This window comes from Solanum pennellii, chromosome 5 (assembly GCF_001406875.1).
Source record: "Solanum pennellii chromosome 5, SPENNV200".
In the NCBI taxonomy this organism is placed as follows: domain Eukaryota; kingdom Viridiplantae; phylum Streptophyta; class Magnoliopsida; order Solanales; family Solanaceae; genus Solanum; species Solanum pennellii.
The window spans coordinates 52,914,244-52,922,697 of NC_028641.1; the positions used below are offsets into that span (position 1 = coordinate 52,914,244).

Consider the following 8,454-nt stretch of genomic DNA (forward strand, 5'->3'; position numbering starts at 1 on the left):
TGACTCAATTTTGAGACCAAAATTTTGGGCTTTTTTACAAATTTCCATCAGCCCAAAGCCCCAAACATACATATTCTCATCCCAATTCCAATTTCATGATTGCCCGGCCCAAACACATTCCAATACAACAACAATCTGCAGCTGCGTATAAGACCAATATGCGACTCTGCGTCTTCTCCTCCTCTATGCGACAGTCAAAAGTAAAATCCAGCGAGCAAATCATTCTACAAACCCATAATCACATGCGAAGAAACCAGTACCCTTATCCAACTACCCTGCAGAACCAATAACCCTAGCAACCTAATCGATCAAATCTTTGTTCCCTTTTCCCCTTTTTTAAGAGATCTTCAAATCTCTTTCACTATTGGCCTTGGAAAGGGGGAAAGAAATTCAAAATTTCTCCAATGGATTTCCCCCCCAAACCAGCTCTTCTTCCCTATAAATAGCCCTCTACCCTCAGTGATAAAGACAGAGGTTTTGAAGCAATAATTGTTTTCCACTTGACATTCTAAAACGATTCTCTAATCTTAAATTCTGAGAAATTCGTCACTTAGATTCTGCTTGGGGATTCTTAGTTTGTTGTTTGTATTTGAATTGAGGTGTGGAAATCGCTACTTTCAAGCTCGTCGCCCCAATGGCTTCTCCGAAAAAGGTATACTTCTTCATCTTATTTATGTTCTTTACTATTCTGACCGTAATTTGATGTTTGGTATAGCTGATTCAATTTTATACCTCCTTTGCTGGTTTAAGTCTTGATCTTCTATTATTAATACGAGTGTTTTGCCAGTCTTTGTTTGTCTTTTCATTAGTTCCAAATAGGAAATGAATTCTCGTTCTCATTGAGCTAATAGCCTTTTGTTTCCAAGCATGAAAGTATATATTGAATTTTGGAAATTTGGTATCAAGCTATTACTACTCTTATTGTGTTGATTCTCATAGCCTTGTGGTGATCTGTTTTTTTTTTCTTTCTTTTTTTCGAAATGCTTTATTTACTTTAGTCCTTCCTTGCTTATCATGACTCCACTATAGACTTGGTTTAAATGCTTTTTGTATTAAAATCTGATTAGAGAGTGATAATTTGCTATGGTACTAAGGTTTTTTACTTTGATTATCTTGTTGCCTTACGTTTATGATATTGTTTTTGCATGAAATGTCACATCTCGACTTAGATCCATGGGTTGTATATTGTATTATTGATGCTTGATAATATGATATTATCATTCGGGATAGGCACGTGAAGGTAACATTTCCTACGTTAAATCTAATTCTTTAGTTGTCATTTTGGTGCTCACTATGTTTAAATATTGAAATCAATGTGTGATAGTTTCCAAAGCTACTAAATTTGTTTTATTCCTCTGTTAATTACTACATAGTTCTAAAGTGTTGATTGTTGTTTAAATGGTCCTTATGTTATGATAGGTCGTTATGAAGATATCCTTTGATTGACTTTCTTATTCGTTATGAGAAGTATATATTGGTCATGAAATTTTCTCAATTCTTATATGCTTTAAGTAATAATTTTACTTGCCTTATGATTAATTCTAAAATGTCAAGACAGTAGCTCTTTGATAGTAATGTGTTTGTTGGTTAAATTGTGGTGAAAGATAAATTGTTGAAATAATTATCCTTAGACCTTATAACCTAGCTTATTAAGGAATTTGCTCATTTACTTAGCTCTCCTCGAGTCTCTTGGACTCCTCCTTTCACATTTTTTCCATCGAGTCAGCCCCCACCCTATATATTCAAATCTTGTTACGAGCTCCAACATGTTGCTGGAAATTAGTTCAAAAGACCAAGGAAGGGGTTGTATATATGTCATATACAATGTTTATACACTGATATACGGGTCAAGGTGCTGAAATATAGCTCCAAACTGTGGATATACAAGTCGAAGACAAAAATACAAGTCTCAGTGTTTAAAAACAGAGTTATATACACTGACTGATATACTGATAGTATACGATCTGTATACGAAAATCAGAAATGGGCCAAAAGCCCCAAAAAATTCAGGCAACTTTTTATGGAAGTTGGGTCAAAGCCCACTGATATTTGCGCAACCTTTACAATAGTGTAGGAAAGATAAATGGGGCCAAAGCCCAAGATCAGAATGGCCCAAATCTTCCTCCCTCACTCTCTCTATTTGAATTTATTAATTTGTCTTACCTTACTAATTTATTTGCTAATTAACTTTAGGGTTATCTTAATTAAATTTCCCAAAACATGAAAGATGTCCTTTTATGTTGGTACAGTTTAACTCTTTTTTTATCAACTCTCGTACATTAATTAAACATCTTTAGTCAAAAAAAATTAATTAATTAGAAATAGTTTCATGCTTAAATTAACTAATTTAGTTCGAATTATCATTTAAAATAATTCAAAAAAAATAATTCTAGTTACTCTAGTTTTGTAAAAGTCTTAATCATTTGCAATTAATTCAATTATTTTAATTAATATCTTCTTTTCTTAAAAATTAAAAAGTATTACTTGTTTATATATTTTCTCAAGTTAAGTCATTTTCCTAAATATAGTCAAAATAGTTATCTAAGTCGTAGGACAACCGCAACTTAGCGGACGCTCAAATGCCTTAATAATCTTTTTGAAGTGTAAATAAGAACCTCTTACCCATTTTTTAAATTTATAAGACTTAATTTGTTAGAGTTTTTTTTAATTAAGTTTTCTTAATTTCTTTAAAAAATTAAGTGGCGACTCTTTTCTAAGTATTTTTCTCAAATTGTATTATACTTGAAACATTTCAAAAAGTGATTTTTCTAAAGATAGTAAAATTACGGCATAACATATATATATATATATATAATTTTTTGCAAAGTTAATAGGTGTTCATGCCCTCATGTAAGCATGTGGGTCTGCCATTCAATGACTCTTGTTCTTATTCCTTTTAGAAAAAAAAAATTATAACAACTTTGTCTCATCAACAAAGATTAAAATATTAGTTTTTGTAAATAACTTTGATAAATTCATCCTTAAAGACTTGGTAATTATAAAAAAATATTATGTGAAAAAATGGTCAAATATAAAATACAATTAGAATTTTATCATAAAATCATTAATTACTAATCTAGTTTTGTCAACAATCACATTTCTGAGGTCAATAATTTTTTAATTATCCAATTATTCTCTCACACTAAAAACAAACTGTTACAATTGAAGTGAAGTTAAACTAAGGTTAAGATGATCATTTTCTTTTATTCGTCTTCTCCAACATCATTTAATTTTTTGTTTTTTCTTACTATTAGAGAACTTGTTTGTATCGTGTGCCTTTTTTTCTTCTTTATCTCGTTTGTATCAACTTCTGATTATTCCTTCTAAGTTCTTTCTTCTCCTTTAGTTTGTATCACTCAATGGAATTTGAAGGGATGTATATAGCTTCGATCGGCTCCGATTATCGTCGACGATGAAGCCAGCGGGTGGAAGCGGCGGAGACGGTGTCTATGAGATGAAAGTGAGGGTTGAGGTTCCTATTCCAAGGAACTGGTTGATTCCGTGGCTAGATCGACTGATCATGCTCAGTTTTTCGTTCAAAACCACAAAAATTTCAAGGAGAGTGGGATGTGGGTGAGGTTTATGGTGTTTAAGGATGGAATGTGGGTGGATTTTGAGAAAAATGCCATGGATGTAATGGTTTCAGATTTTGTGAGTGGCGAGGCTATCATCGAAATGGAAATGAAGGGTGTAAATTGATTTTTTAGTTTTGTGAAATAATAGAAATCAATTTGGAAAGTGGCAACGAAGTTGCCCATCGCTTGGATTGATGTTGATGGTAAGGATTTTTACCCTAAGGTCTTCACTAAGGGTTCAGAAAATCTCGATAAAAATGAGGTAAATGTTGATGAAAAGTTAGTATTAAACTTGAGATAAGAATAATTGAGAGGAACTATGTATCATAAAAATTTATTTCCCTACTTATCCTTCATGTGAACAATTAGTATTAGGAGTTAACATCAAAATAATGATCTTGACACAAGATTCACCACCTGTATATAGTAAATCATTGAATAACCAAAGTTAAAAAGGGGAAATCCAAACTTACCAGATAAGAGATATACAAACTTTGGAACTCTAGGTTTTTTGGTCGGGGAGTGAACTCTGTAGATTTATTAGAATCAATGCACTATGAGCATGAGTACCACCATTCAATCGACTTGTATTTGCACTTGATTTTTCCATTTCTCTGGTGACATTTATAAGTAATTGAAAGGAATGAATAACGAAAATGAGCAATTCTTACATGACATATGAAAATTAAACTTTTAGTTGACTATAAACAAGAGTAGAATGTGGGTTTTCATATTGCTACACCATACCAAACACAATTTTGAATTGATTAAGTCATCAACTCCAGTATCAAAATTCACACTTGACGAAAATAGCTATTGAGATCCTAACTCAACCTTCTCGATCTTTCCAAATATAACTCGACATAACATGATATGATTTTCATCATTTAAATCTATCTCGCACATCATTTCACTACATACATAACCAATAACAAGTACCAAAAGGGGAAAGACGAGTTAGGAAAGAGGAAGGGGGAAAGTGAGGAAAACAAAGTGGTGAGCGAAGTAGGTGGCATCTAGGAATGTGATAGGTCAGTGTGTTGTCTTTGTGCTTACTGCATTGCCTCCACCAAAGTGCCCTAGGATAGGGTCGTTAGGGAATGAGGAGCAACACTATCTAAATATTTCCTAGGCCACTTTGGTTGAAGCAATTCAATAGGTACAGAGACAACACACTGATCTATCACATTCCTAGATAAACTGCCTGCTTCCCTTACCACTTTGTTTTCCTCACTTTCCCTCTTCCTCTTTCCTAACTCGTTTGTTCCTTTTTGGTACTTGTTGTTGGTTGTGTGTGTAGTGAAATAATGTTCAAGATAGATGAAAATGATGAAAATCGTATCATGTTATATCGAGTTATATTGGGAAAGCATGAGAAGGTTTAGTTGTTTCCGTCAAGTGTGAATTTTGATACTTGAGTTGATGACTTAATCAATCCAAAGTTGCATGTGGTATAGCAATATGAACCCCCAAAATCTACCCTTGTTTATAGTCAATTATAAATCTAATTTTCATATGTCAGGTAAGTATTGCTCCTTTCCGTTATTCATTCCTCTCAATTACTTTTAAATGTCACAAGAGAAAGAAACAATCAAGTTCAAATACAGGTCAACTGAATGGTGGTGTTCATTCTCATTGTGCATTGATTCAGATAAAGCTATAGAGTTCACTCCCCCCACCAAAACAAATGGAGTTCCAAAGTTTGTATAGCTCCAATCATATAAGTTTAGATTTCCCTTTTTAACTTTGATTATTCAAGGATTTACTATATATAGGTGGTGAATCTGATTTCAAGACCATTATTTTTATCTCGATTTCTAATACAATCTTTTCACACGAAGGAAAAGTAGGGAAAATATTTTATGACACAGTTACAATTTGTTGGTGGTGGTGATGACTTGTTGAAGTCTATTATTCAGGAAGTCCATGGCTGAGATGAGGTTCTTTTAGTGTCTAATTTTGTTCGGATAAATTTGATGTTTTCACATTGATAAGTTCAACTTGTATAAAAGAAGTTATTGTAGTGATATTATTAAAAGGCTCAGGATATTTTGTGTCTTTTAATGAAGTAAAACATGTTCAAACAACTACTTGTTTAGCATGTGAAATTTTATGTAGGAATCGTCTAGCTATAATGTGCAGAGACCGTCTTCTTTAAGTGAGGAGGCTTGAGTATAGCTTCACAATAATATTACAACTTTTTTCCTGTCTTCATTCTTTATGTTCATTGGATATTATGTGGACCTTCCCGTGTTTGGATTTTAACCTTTTTATTTTTCTTTTATATATATCTCTCTATGTAACGTGGGAGACTTCAAACACATATCTCTGCTTGTCACAAAGAGAATCGCGATACTTATCAAATTTAGCAATTTAAGTTGGTCGTTGATATTTCATGTTCTTCGAATGGTTTTTTAATCAGGGTCTTGCTTTACTCGTACATGATGCTAATACGTAGTGTTGCATGTGAGTAGTTTCTTTTTTGTTTTTTGAAACTCTCTATGTTAGTGAAGCTTGAAGCATGAATTCTAGGGATGTGTCTGCTTTTGAGTTGTGACTAGGATGGTACACTATGTTAACAAATACACCCTTCAATTATGTGACCTATTTTTAGTTTTTTTCCAAAAGAATGTTCCCTCTTTAGATTTGAGAACAATTTATGTGTAACTTTTTATTTTTTCTTTGATGGCAAGCTTTTACAGCCACACATACTTCAATTGCTTTGTACCTACAAAAATGTTATGGCGTGTCTAATAACACAAGTTTCAAAAGTTACCCTATTCTTAATTGTTTTTCTCTATTTTGATTATTTACTTTCTATCTTTCTACTCATTTGGCATGGAAAATGATGTCCACGCTTTTGTATGCAATAATAACTTGATTCTTCTTTGACTCGAACAAACTATTAAACTCTCTACCCAAGAGTCAATGGTTTGCCAAATGGCATACACATCTTTTAAATTTAAATACATAAGTATGATGTCTATTTGGATCATGGACCATTTTTAGACTCAAGGTGGTCTTTTAATGGGCCCAACAAGTCTTGAGTGTTGGGTCATCTAAGTCTTGGATGTTGGGTCATCTTAGGCAAATGCACTAAATTAAGGGATTTAATTTCACTCTACGCTAGTTGACGAAGAGTGGGGTTTTTTTGAAGTGGACCGCTGACTAAAGTAGACAACTTGGATTGGGGTAGTTAGCGACCGTTACCATCCAGTGACCAACCACATTCACCGAGGTACCAGAGAAACAGTTTGGTTAACGAACGACTCAAGCCCATATAATCTTCCTTTAAGTGAAAAATAAAAAAATTCATTTGATAGAGTAAATGATATGCATGCAATGACAGTTAATATCACAATTTAAACAAATAAGAAATATATAAGGCAAAATAATTCAACAAGTATTAACAAATAGTCAAAAAGATTTGATTCATTATGGTTAGAACTAATTAAATCCCCATCAAAGTCGTCATTTCTAATATGTCAAAAAAAATCCTTATTTCAAAAATTCATTTTACTTTTTAAAGAATAATCAATTTTAAAAGAGAGTCGCCACTTAATTATTTTTTAAGAAATAAGAAAAACTTAATAGTTCTCAAAAGATTCAGTGAGACAAAATCATTTGAAGATACCAAAGGGACTTGGCATTCAATTTACACTTCAAGAAAGTGTTAAGACACTTGAAGTGTCCGCTTACACGTGGCTGACCTACGACTTGACCAAAACATTTTGACTAACTCTAAAAAAACACTTAAAGTATATAAAGACAAATAAAAATTACTTGAAATAAATTAACTTAAAGCACTTAAAATAATTTTGCAATTTATAAAAAATGTAAAATCTTATTACAAAATGATCGAGTAAAGAGATAATTAGATCATTTAAATTATAATAAAGATGGGTAAACTTCAAGGGAATTTTATGAAGATAATAAACATAAGAGTTAGAGTTAAAATAAAATAAATATAATTACAATAAAATAATAAATAGAGGGAAGAAGAATTTAGACCTTTTGGGCATACTGATGCACAAAAACATTGGGCCCAAAAACTACTCATTTTCTAGGCTTTGACCCAATTTTAATTTTTGTATACCGATCGTATACTATCCATATATCATTGTATATAAGTCAGTTTTTAACTCATGAGACCTTAAAATTAGCTACAGACGTATATTCAATTTCCGATTTTTGAAATGACGAAGTTGACTTGATAATGGATCTATAACTCAACGAAATGCAAGAATTAGGTTCCATTGGACTCGACCAATATCACATGTAAACAAAGTAAAAGAAAAGAACTAATAGAATAAAAGGGATATAACATTCAAGTCTATCAGCAAGCAATTTATTACTACCAGTAAATAAGAGAAGATGAAAATAGAAGCTTAACTTACTCTTAAAAAAGGATAGCAACACATGTAAAGAATATATCAATTAATCTAATGTCACGACCCAAAACGAGCCGCGAGTGGCACCCACACTTATCCTCCTATGTGAGCGAACCAACAAATCTAAACCCCAACGTTTACCAATATTTCAACCATAATGAACAAAATATAATGTGGAAGACCAAAACTCATTAATATAACCAATAAATAACTTCTAAAGTATAATACTTAAAATCCCCAAAATCTGGAAGTCATCACATCAAGAACATCTATCATCAAATTACTAAGTCTAAGAGTATTTAAAAACTAAAACAAGTAGAAAGATGGTCCATGTCGGAACTTCAAAGACATTAAGACGCGAAGAAGAGAATCCAGCCCGAGCTAGGAATAATAGCTCACCCTGAAATCTGACGTGCTGAAGACTGGCTAGAGTTGCGGACGAGACGAAGTCACTGGTGCACTTGCTGCACTCCACAAAACAACAAGAA

At 32.5% G+C, this 8,454-nt stretch overlaps 1 pseudogene; it reads left to right on the forward strand.

Annotated features, from left to right (window-relative positions):
* The first annotated feature begins 3,412 nt into the window (after nt 1-3,412).
* Nucleotides 3,413-4,707, forward strand: LOC107019592 (annotated as a pseudogene).
* The last annotated feature ends 3,747 nt before the right edge of the window (nt 4,708-8,454 follow it).